Source organism: Oryctolagus cuniculus, chromosome 2 (assembly GCF_051225735.1).
Source record: "Oryctolagus cuniculus isolate XC-2025 breed Fujian yellow rabbit chromosome 2, ASM5122573v1, whole genome shotgun sequence".
NCBI classification, from domain to species: Eukaryota; Metazoa; Chordata; class Mammalia; order Lagomorpha; family Leporidae; genus Oryctolagus; species Oryctolagus cuniculus.
In genome coordinates, this window is record NC_142868.1 from 92,981,455 (window position 1) to 92,991,491 (window position 10,037).

Here is a 10,037-nt window from a genome sequence, read left to right on the forward strand (position 1 = left end):
GCTTCCATTTGGTCCATCCCTGTGATAAGAACCTTATCATTTTGATGAACCATCAGTTATTCTCCTTTCTGTATTCCAAACTTATGACTTCCTCACATTCTCTTTGGAAGTACGGGGCATGGATAAGAAACCGGAATGGATCTACTGCTGAGGCAAGCACCTTGTAAGGTTTCTGAGATCAGACCACCTCTGTAGCAACCTTGTCTGCCCTGTTATTTCTCCAGAGCTATACTATTGTGGCCCTTCCAGTGAATACCTGGCACCATTGAGGAAGTTATGCTCCCTCTAAAACAAGCAAACTTAAGTCTTCATGTTTTTAATATGCTTCTGTTTGCTAGTGTTCCTCTTTGAGATCCTCATGCAGCAGAAATTGACCACTCCCAGAAACACATTAAAGCTTTTTTCTGGTTTTAGGGACTTACTGGAAAATAATTGTTGTTTTTTTTTTTCTCCTGGTCATCAGCTAGGGGTTGAGAACCCAGAGTCAAAATAAAACCTAGGTATTAGACTCCTTGTAAGGAAATTTGGCCTCCTGAGAGCGGGATTTTGTTCCATCATTTACTTCACAAATGTAAGGGTCTTAAAGGATTGTAGTTTATTTCTTTCCAAGAAGAGGTGCTGATCTACAAATTATTTACGTATTGTAAGAGGGCTAATTTTTTAGGGTAACTTTCAAATAGATGAAGGTGACCTCTGAAACCCTGAGGAAGCACAGGCCAAGTGTACTGTGTGGCTTTCTGAGTATCTGGGCTTCTACACTTGAAGGCAAAAAGGCACCAGGAATCAGGCGTCCTTGAAGCCTAGCACAGTACAGTACAGGGCCCCTCCACTGAATAAGTAGAGGATATGGGTTTGGGATCACCTGACAGGTGGAGATAGCTGCCAGATTTACCACCCACAGATCCAGTACAAATCAGACTCCCCATTTGGTGTTTTGAGTGGGAGCAGTGGAGTGTTCCAGGGAGACTGACAAGGACTATTCAGAACTTCTGGAGCAAGAGTTGGAGTCCTTGTAAGTCTTCTGCTTCGTTAGGGTCCTGTCTCTTCAAAGGGTATTCCATTCCTGGCCTTAGATATAATTCTCCTTGGGCAATATTATGGGCTAGCCCTGGGTTGGAAGTATACCATAGAGATGGGTCTACTTGATTTTAGTGGAAATTGACAGGCTCTGGACCCCATGGATTCTGAAGTGCTAACAAACACCCTGTTTTGAACTCACTGCCACTTAGACATGCTACCCTTTTAGGAAGACAGTGGCTTCAAGTTCAGGTAACAGATCCCTACCCAGAATTTGGGCAGGGCATTCAGGAACATGTGAAAATAAGTTGGTTGTAGAATAAAACTCGGTTTCATAAGCAAGGAAAGAAAGCTGTCTTACCTTAGGTTGACCATCAGTATCTACTACCATGCAATTGCAGCTGGAGAGGAGGCCAACACGGTCAGAGTAGGCAGCTTTGGTGTCCAAAAGGAACTCAATTCTTCTACCTGCCAGTTCTAGAGGGATCCCAAGCTCCACTAGAGCAATAGTGGTAGATTATGGTGAAGTTGGAGCTAGCAGGCACCTGGGCCCCAAAAGTGAGCCTCTGCCTCCCATACGAAGTCTCTTGCTAGGATAGTCAAATTCCCCTTGTCCAGGGTAATCAAGGCATTCCCTCTTCCAGTGGCCCTCTCTCCTGCAACAGGTGCACTGCTTGCATCTGAGTTGTTTAGGTCTTTGGAGTTCCTCCTGGAGTGGCTAATTAATGGTATCCAAAAGCTGCACCTGCTGAGCTACTCTCCTACCTTTGCTCACATCTTCAGCTCTGTCTTGATTGGTGAAGACCTTGAAGGACTCCTCCTCCATTAAGATTGCCATTGGAGTCTGAGATCCTGCCTCTAGTTTCTGTAACTTTCCCCTAATGCCTCGGGCTGACTGAGTTAGGAAATGTATAGTAAGTAGGGCACAGCCTTTGGTGAAATTGGAGTCTTTGCTGTTGTGTTTCCTGAAAGCTGGTCCAGAAATACACCTGGGTTCTCTTCCTTTTCCTGAGTGATCTCCTTCACTCTGTCATAATGAGCAAACTTCAACAGACACTTTTGCTGTCCCTCCGTTACCCAGGTAACAAGGTGTGCCATCCTAGCCATGTCAACTTGGTCCTCAAACTCCCAACAGGGCTCCTGAGCTGGAAATGCTTAAGTCTCCACCTGGAATACCAAGCGCTGGGGCTGAGAGGCAACAGAAGTATCAACATACTCAACAAAACTGACAGTGTGCAAGTTCTTGGGCCTCCTGGAGGGTATGGTCCTTCTTATCGGGAATAAAACTTATATATTATCCGCAACAACACCCTACCAAGTAAGCGAGAAGGTCAAGCTTAGCTAAGTTGATTCCTGAAGCTTTCTGTGTCCTCATAAAACTGTTCAAACTTTCCCTTACATAGTTTTAACTCAGTTACTGAGCAAGAAACATGCACTCTGGCAAGTCTCCCTCCCCCCTTCACAACTGCTCAGAATGGAAAGCAGAGAAGAAAACAGCCAGTTTTGCACTCGAGAGGAGGCTGATCAGGGAGGACCCCCAAAGTGAGCTGTGGCCCGGGTGATGATTAGGATCCAGTGGAGGCTTTGCTTGGGAGGTGGAGGGAGTTTGCCAAGTTGGCATCTATGATGCTGACAAGGCTGAAGAAGAGAAACAGAAGCCTGCCAGTGCTGTGAGGCCAGATTTTAAGAGGGGACCAGTGGAGCTGGTGCTGTGGCGCAGTAGGTTAATCCTCCACGTGCAACACTGGCATATGGGTATGGACGCCAGTTCTAGTCCCGGCTGCTCCGCTTCCCATCCAGCTCTCTGCTATGGCCTGGGAAAGCAGTAGAAGATGGCCCAAGTCCTTGGGCCCCTGCACCTGCATGGGAGACCGGGAAGAAGCTCCTGGCTCCTGGCTTTGAATCAGATTAGCTCCAGCCGTTGTGGCCATCTGGGGAGTGAACCAGCACATGGAAGGCCTTTCTCTGTCTCTCCCTCTCAATGTATTAACTCTAACTCTCAAATAAATAAATACAATATTTAAAAAAATATATATGGGACCAGGTCGAAGGTAAAGGTCAGGGTCAGGGTGATTGAGGGGTTGGAGCCAGGCAGATTTGATGGGTACCACAAAGCTTGGAGGTCCTGCTAGAAACTTGTGAAATCCTGATTGTAAGATTTCTTTCTCCACTTTTTTTTTCTCATGTGCAAAACAAATCCAGTTGGAGAATGGTATAATTTAGTAATCCTTGCATGAACCATGTCTCATAATCCTGATTTGTATTGAGGCCAAATGATAATGAAATAAAACATTTTTTTTCTTTTTTAAGCCATTCAGTTTAAATTGTTCCCCAATTCTTAAAATGCAACCCAGAGAAGAGTTCCTGGGGATACTTGCGGTGTTACCCATTGTGGGGTCTGCAGTGAAATTTGCAAGCTACTACTAACGGTACAGGAGCAGACATAAGTCCTGTCACTGGGCAGTTGTACGTGAATAGATGCTCTTCTGATTCTGAATGTCTGTAGATGGAAGCAGCAGGGAAGAAAGAGGCAGGAATATAGAAGAAATGGCAGGAGTGATGGGGTTAGTCAAAGGATCAGGAAAAAGGGCCTCAAAGAAGACTCTATGGACTCTTATGCAGCATGGAATTGATCCCTGACAGCTCTTTAAAGATTGCATTTGCATGGTTTAGAGGCCAGCTCCAGACATGGCTATGATTAGGGGGCACTGTGGTTGGTGGACAGGAGTGAGGTTATGTCCTGATAAGTAAGATCATGGACTGAGTGGAGTCAGGAAGAATTAAACCCAAACTAAAACCAAAATTCGAAACTTTTCTTTTCTTTTTTCTTAAAAAGATTTTATTTGAGAGGTAGAGAGACAGACAATGAGAGGGAGAGGCAGAGAGAAAGGTCTTCCTTCCATTGGTTCACTCTCCAAATGGCTGCAATGGCTGGAGCTGTGTCAATCCCCAGGAGCCAAGTGCTTCTTCCAGGTCTCCCACATGGGTGCAGGGGCCCAAGGACTTGGGCCATCTTCTACTGCATTCCCAGGGCATAGCAGAGAGCTGGGTGGGAAGCGGAGCAGCTGGGACTAGAACTGGCGCCTATATGGATGCTGGCACCGCAGGTGTAGGATTAACTTATTACACCACAGCACCCACCCCAATTTGCAACTTTTTTAAACTACAAAGCTACAAACCAAAAATGATAGTAATAAATTTTTTCATGCATCTGCTGCCATTCTAAAGTTTTCACATGTATCAAGTCATTTAATCATTACAATAAACCTAAAATATAAGTACCTTTACTAGCTATATTCTCCTATAGGAAAACCAATACCTAATGTCATATGATAGTTTTCAAAAGCCACATAACCATAGTAAAGCAAAAGATTGAACCCAGACTATCTGACTCCAGGATATTTCAAACCTCAGAGTATAACTTCTCCTTTTCAAAATATGTCTTTCAAAGGGGAGCACTGTTCCTTTTGACCTTTGCTGTCAGCATACTGGACACTTGGTTGCTTGAGTTCTTCCAGAACTCCCACCTGACTTTCTGTTACGTTGCAGTTGCAAGAAAGCAGTGGGCATGGGGTGGTAAAGAAGACCCATTCTTGATCCTGTGACTTCTGGGTGGAGCAATGCCCCACTTTTTCCTAAGCAGGAGCTCAGCAGCACATCCTTGGCCTTGGGTGGTACCTTCAGTTGGCTGTGCCTTTGCCAGAGAAGCTGTAATGCAGTGAGTTGAACCTAATGAGTGCTCAGGCTTGTGCTTGGAGATATGGTGACCCACGCTGGAAAGAAGATGAATTTTAAAATTGGAAATCTGCCCTGTAAGTAATCTTTTTCTGAGTCTACTGAGTTATGTCTATTCACATGGATTTAGAGATTTCTACCAAATGAAAATGAGAAAGCTGAAGGGCAGATGTTTAGTAACAAGTAAGACAGCAGTTAGGATGCCTGTGTTCCACCACGGTGCCTGGTTTCATTACCCACTTCCCATTCCTGACTCTGACACTGGTACCTAGGCTTCTTTGGCTCACTTAGAAACAGAAATTGACAAGAGGGGCCTGTGCCCATATAGGATCCGGCACTGCATGTGGCTGCTTTACCTGCTACACCACAGTGCCAGCCCCAAGGCAATGACTTTTAATATATAATACCAAAGCACAATCCATGAAATACATGATTGGTGAGCTTGATTCCATAAAATTAAAAACTTCTACTTTGTAAAACAAGGGAATGAAAGCATAAGCTGTAGACTGGGAGAAAATATTCATAAACACATATCTGATAAAAAACTAATATAAAAATATAGAAAGAACTCATACAACTCAAAACATAGGAAAATGGGACGACTCAGTTAAAAATTAGGCACTATGGATCATGCATTTATGTGGGCTCGTCCTGTGAGGCCTATACTGTCAGAATGGTGGGGTGATGGCATTCTTCGACAAGAAGCACTGGAGACAAGTTTCGGTGAACACATCCATTAATTAACAATCAGGCACAGCTTTTAAAGGGCAGGCAAAGAGGAGTAGCTAGTTCAGGGTAGCAACACTAATTCTATAGGATAAAGTGGATACTGGTGCCTCTAGGCTTTTCCAATCAGCTTGAAGGTCTCATAGCACATATAGCCTTCCAAGTGGTCATTATGGGTCTGGGCCACACCTGGGAGCTATTTACCTGGTTGACAATTACAAAGCCCTTCAACAGGAAGCAGCATGGGGGAAATGTTCCTGGGGCTCCTGCCACCTGGAGCAGCCAGGTCCTGTGTAGGCTCTCAGTGTGCCTGAGCCCCCTACCAGGGTCTTTCCTGGGAGACATGGTGTGCCATGCCCTCTTAACCTCCTGCATGGGCTAGGTGGGCAGTATCCCAGCCAGTCACAGGTTGAGATGGTTGAGATGTCAGTTTCCCAAATCTGAGTGCCTGGGTTTGATACACAGACTCTTCTCAAACTTCTTGCTAATGCAAATCCTAAGAGGTCGTGATGATGGATTGAGTAATTCTGCTACACACATAAGAAACCCAATTGCTTTCCAAGCTTCAGTCCAGCTAATCCCTGATCACTAAGAACATTTGGGCAGTGAACCCATGAATGGATTTTCTCTCTTTCATTGCTTTCCCCTTCTTATCCCTTCTTCTCTCTCCAGCTGTCTGACTCTCAAACAAAAATGTAAAAATATATATAGATGACAAATAAACATGAAAAATGATCAACATAGTATGTCATCAGGGAATTATAAATTATAACAATGATGTACCAAAGGCAATCAAAAACAGAAAACCACAGACCAATACTGTTGATGAACATACATGAAAAATTATCAAAAAAGTACTAGCAATCTGAATCTAATACCACATCAAAGAGCTCATACATCAGGATCAAGTGGGGTTTATCCCTGGAATGCAAGGATGGTTCAATATTTGCAAATACACAAAATTTTGTAAATCACATTAACAGGATGAAGAACAAAAACCATATGATCATCTCAACAGAGACACAAAAAGCATTTGATAAAATTCAGCATCCCCTCGTGATAAAAATAATCAACAACTTATGTATTTAAGAAAATGTAACAAAATAATAAAGGCTGTAAATGACCAAAAATAGCCAACATCGTACTAATGGGGGAAAACTGAAAGTGTTTCCTCTCAAATTAGGAACAAAACAAGGACCTTAACTTTCACTACTCTTAGCCAGCAAATTACTGAAAGTCTTAGCAAGAGCATTTAGGGAAGAGAAAGAAATAAGGGACATCAAAATTGGAAAGGAGGAAGTCGAAACACTTATGTTTGCAGATTACATGATTTTTTAAAGTGGAAAAACCTAATAACTCTGCCAAAAAGCTCTTAGAATTGATGAATCAATTCAGTAAAGTTGCAGATACAAAATCAACATTCCATAAAAGTAGCATTTATACATCAATAATGATCTTCCTGAAACAGATGGTAATTTCATTCACCACAGCTATCAAAACTTAATTATTTAGCAGTCAATTTAAGCAATGAAGTGAAAAATTCCTACAATGAAAATTATAAAATACTAATAAAAGAAATCATCAAGTGAGCATCCTTGGTTTGTGCCACCACTGGTTACCCTTGGACCTGTATGCATGCATGAGACAACCCTTGGAGACTTTGGGTAGAACATGGAAGATATCAGGGAACTGGACATCTTGTCACTGACCTCTACTGCTGAAGCTGCCAAAGAAATGAAATTATGAAGGCTATTTATACTCCTGCTGCTCCCTACAGAATCCTAGAACTCCACTTTTGCACTGAGGGCTTTCATGTGGAACTGGCTCAGGGAGGCTCAGTTTTGGAAAAACTACAGTGGAAGATATATATACCATGATATACCAAGATGCTCCACCACATCAGCCTTTGGCCACTTAATATAGAAGACTGTTAGAAGACATGAGCTGACTGAGAGATGACTTATGAAAATCACTGAAGGAAGAAACTTGACAAACTGATACTAAAATTCATACGGAAATACAAGGGAGGCAGAATAGCCAAAACCATCTTGATGGAGAAGAGTGAAGTTGGAGGGCTCACATTTCCTGATTTTGAAACTTAACTGCAGAGATACAGTGGAAAGAATTAGGATGACAAAGCATATTATATTACTCAGGAACTGGAAAATCTCATGGAAAGCCTGCGGAGTGCTCTTCTTTATTTTACACTGGAAATATTGGATGTTAATGATCTTTGCACAGATCATGCCATGAGTCACATTTGAAAAACACAAGGTATTGCCATTTGCTGCAGAACAAGCCCCTATCAAGGCAATGGAAGGAAGGCTTTGTTTCCTATGGATATTTGTATGCTGCATAGAAGATGTTCTATGGTGGAATCAAGATAAAAATATCAGAGATATAATACATCACCTTTTTTTTTAATACTTTTTTTGACAGGTAGAGTTATAGATAGTGAGGAAAGAGAGACAGTGAGAAAGGTCTTCCTTCACTCCCCAAATGGCTGCCATGGCTGGAGCTGTGCCGATCCAAAGCCAGGAGCCCCTGAACTGGTCTCCCATGCGGGTGCAGGGGCCCAAGGAACCAGGCCATCCTCCACTGCCCTCCTGGACCAAAGCAGAGAGCTGGACTGGAAGAGGAGCAACCAGGACTAGAACCCGGTGCTCACATGAGATCCCGGCGCCGCAGGCGGAGGATTAACCAAGTGAGCCACAGCGCCAGCCCACTACATGCCTTTTCAGCCAGGTACACTTGCACTTAAAGCAAATTAGGTCCTTCCACAGGTGTTCCTGTGGAAGCATGTCATGATTTTCTTCACTCAGTTTCTCTAAAAAACTACTTAAAGAGGGGCCAGAGCTGTGATGCAGCAGGTTAACGCCCTGGCCTGAAGTGCCAGCATCCCAAAAGGGTGCCAGTTCGAGACCCAGCTGCTCCACTTCTGATCCAGCTCTCTGCTATGGCCGTGGGAAAGCAGTAGAAGATGGCCCAAGTGCTTGGGCCCCTACACCCACGTGGAAGACCCAGAAGAAGCTCCTGGCTCCTGGCTTCAGATCAGTGCAGCTCTGGCTGTTGCGGCCAATTGGGGAGTGAACCAGCAGATGAAAGACTTCTCTCTCTCTCTCGCTGCCTCTCCTCTCTCTGTGTAACTCTGACTTTCAAATAAATAATCTTTTTTTAAAAAAGAACTATTCAAAGAAAATCCAAAATCCAATGGATAGATTTTTATATATTGATTTTAGATTTTATATATTGATATATAGATTTTATACATCCAATGAATATTTTTATATTGTAAGCATTTTTTTTTTGACAGGCAGAGTGGATAGTGAGAGAGAGAGACAGAGAGAAAGGTCTTCCTTTTGCCGTTGGTTCACCCTCCAATGGCCGCCACAGCTGGCGTGCTGTGGCCGACGCACCGCACTGATCTGATGGCAGGAGCCAGGTGCTTCTCCTGGTCTCCCATGGGGTGCAGGGCCCAAGCACTTGGGCCATCCTCCACTGCACTCCCGGGCCACAGCAGAGAGCTGGCCTGGAAGAGGGGCAACCGGGACAGAATCCGGCACCCCGACTGAGACTAGAACCCGGTGTGCCAGTGCCACTAGGTGGAGGATTAGCCTATTGAGCCGCGGCGCCGGCCAGCATTTTTATATTTGTATTATATAATATTATTTTTAATATTATTTATATTTTTATCTTTACAACTTCCATTATATTTGTATATTCAGTCATGGAGAAGAATGCATTAAAATAATTTTTGTGGTAAAAAGAAAAATCATCAAGAACACAAAACAACTAGAAAAATATTTCTTGTTCATGGGTTGAAAACATTAATATTGTTAAAATGTCCATATTACCTAAAGGAATCTACAAGTTCAACTGGATCCCTATCAAAATTCTAATCATATTATTCACAGAATTAGGAAAAATAATTCTAAAATTCATATGGGACCACAAAAGATGTGGCATAGCCAAAGCAATCCTGAGCAACAAAAATCAAGCTGAAGGCATCACACCTAATTTTAAAGCATACTACAAAGTTATGGTAATTAAAACAGCATGGGGGTGGGGGGGGTTGCCATGGTGAAGAGGGTTAAGCAGCTTAATGGTATGCCTGCCTCTCACATTAGAGTGCTGGTTCTAGTCTCAGCTACTCTGCTTCTATCCTGCTCTCTGCTAATGTGTCTGGGAAGCAGTGGGTGATGGCACCAGTCCTTGGGTTCCTGCCACCCGTGTGAGGACCTGATTTCAACCTGTCCCAGCCTGGCTGTGGCAGACATTTGGGGAGTGAACTAATGGATGGAAGATATACATCCTTCTCCCACTCTACCTTTCAAAAAAAATGTTAAGTAAATAAGCAAAACAGTATGGTACTGGCATAAAAACTGATACATAGGTAAGTGGAACATAACAGAGAGCCCAGAAATTTATACACACACACACACACACACATATATATATATATACATCCAACTTATTTTTTGACAAAAGTGTCAAGAATATACATTGGGAAATGATAATCTTTTCCACAGATGGTGCTGTCCAAAGTAGACACATGTATG

The 10,037-nt window shown here is 43.2% G+C and overlaps 1 pseudogene; it reads left to right on the forward strand.

Moving 5' to 3' along the window:
- Nucleotides 1-5,375: 5,375 nt before the first annotated feature.
- Nucleotides 5,376-7,902, forward strand: LOC127487271 (NADH dehydrogenase (ubiquinone) complex I, assembly factor 6-like; annotated as a pseudogene).
- The last annotated feature ends 2,135 nt before the right edge of the window (nt 7,903-10,037 follow it).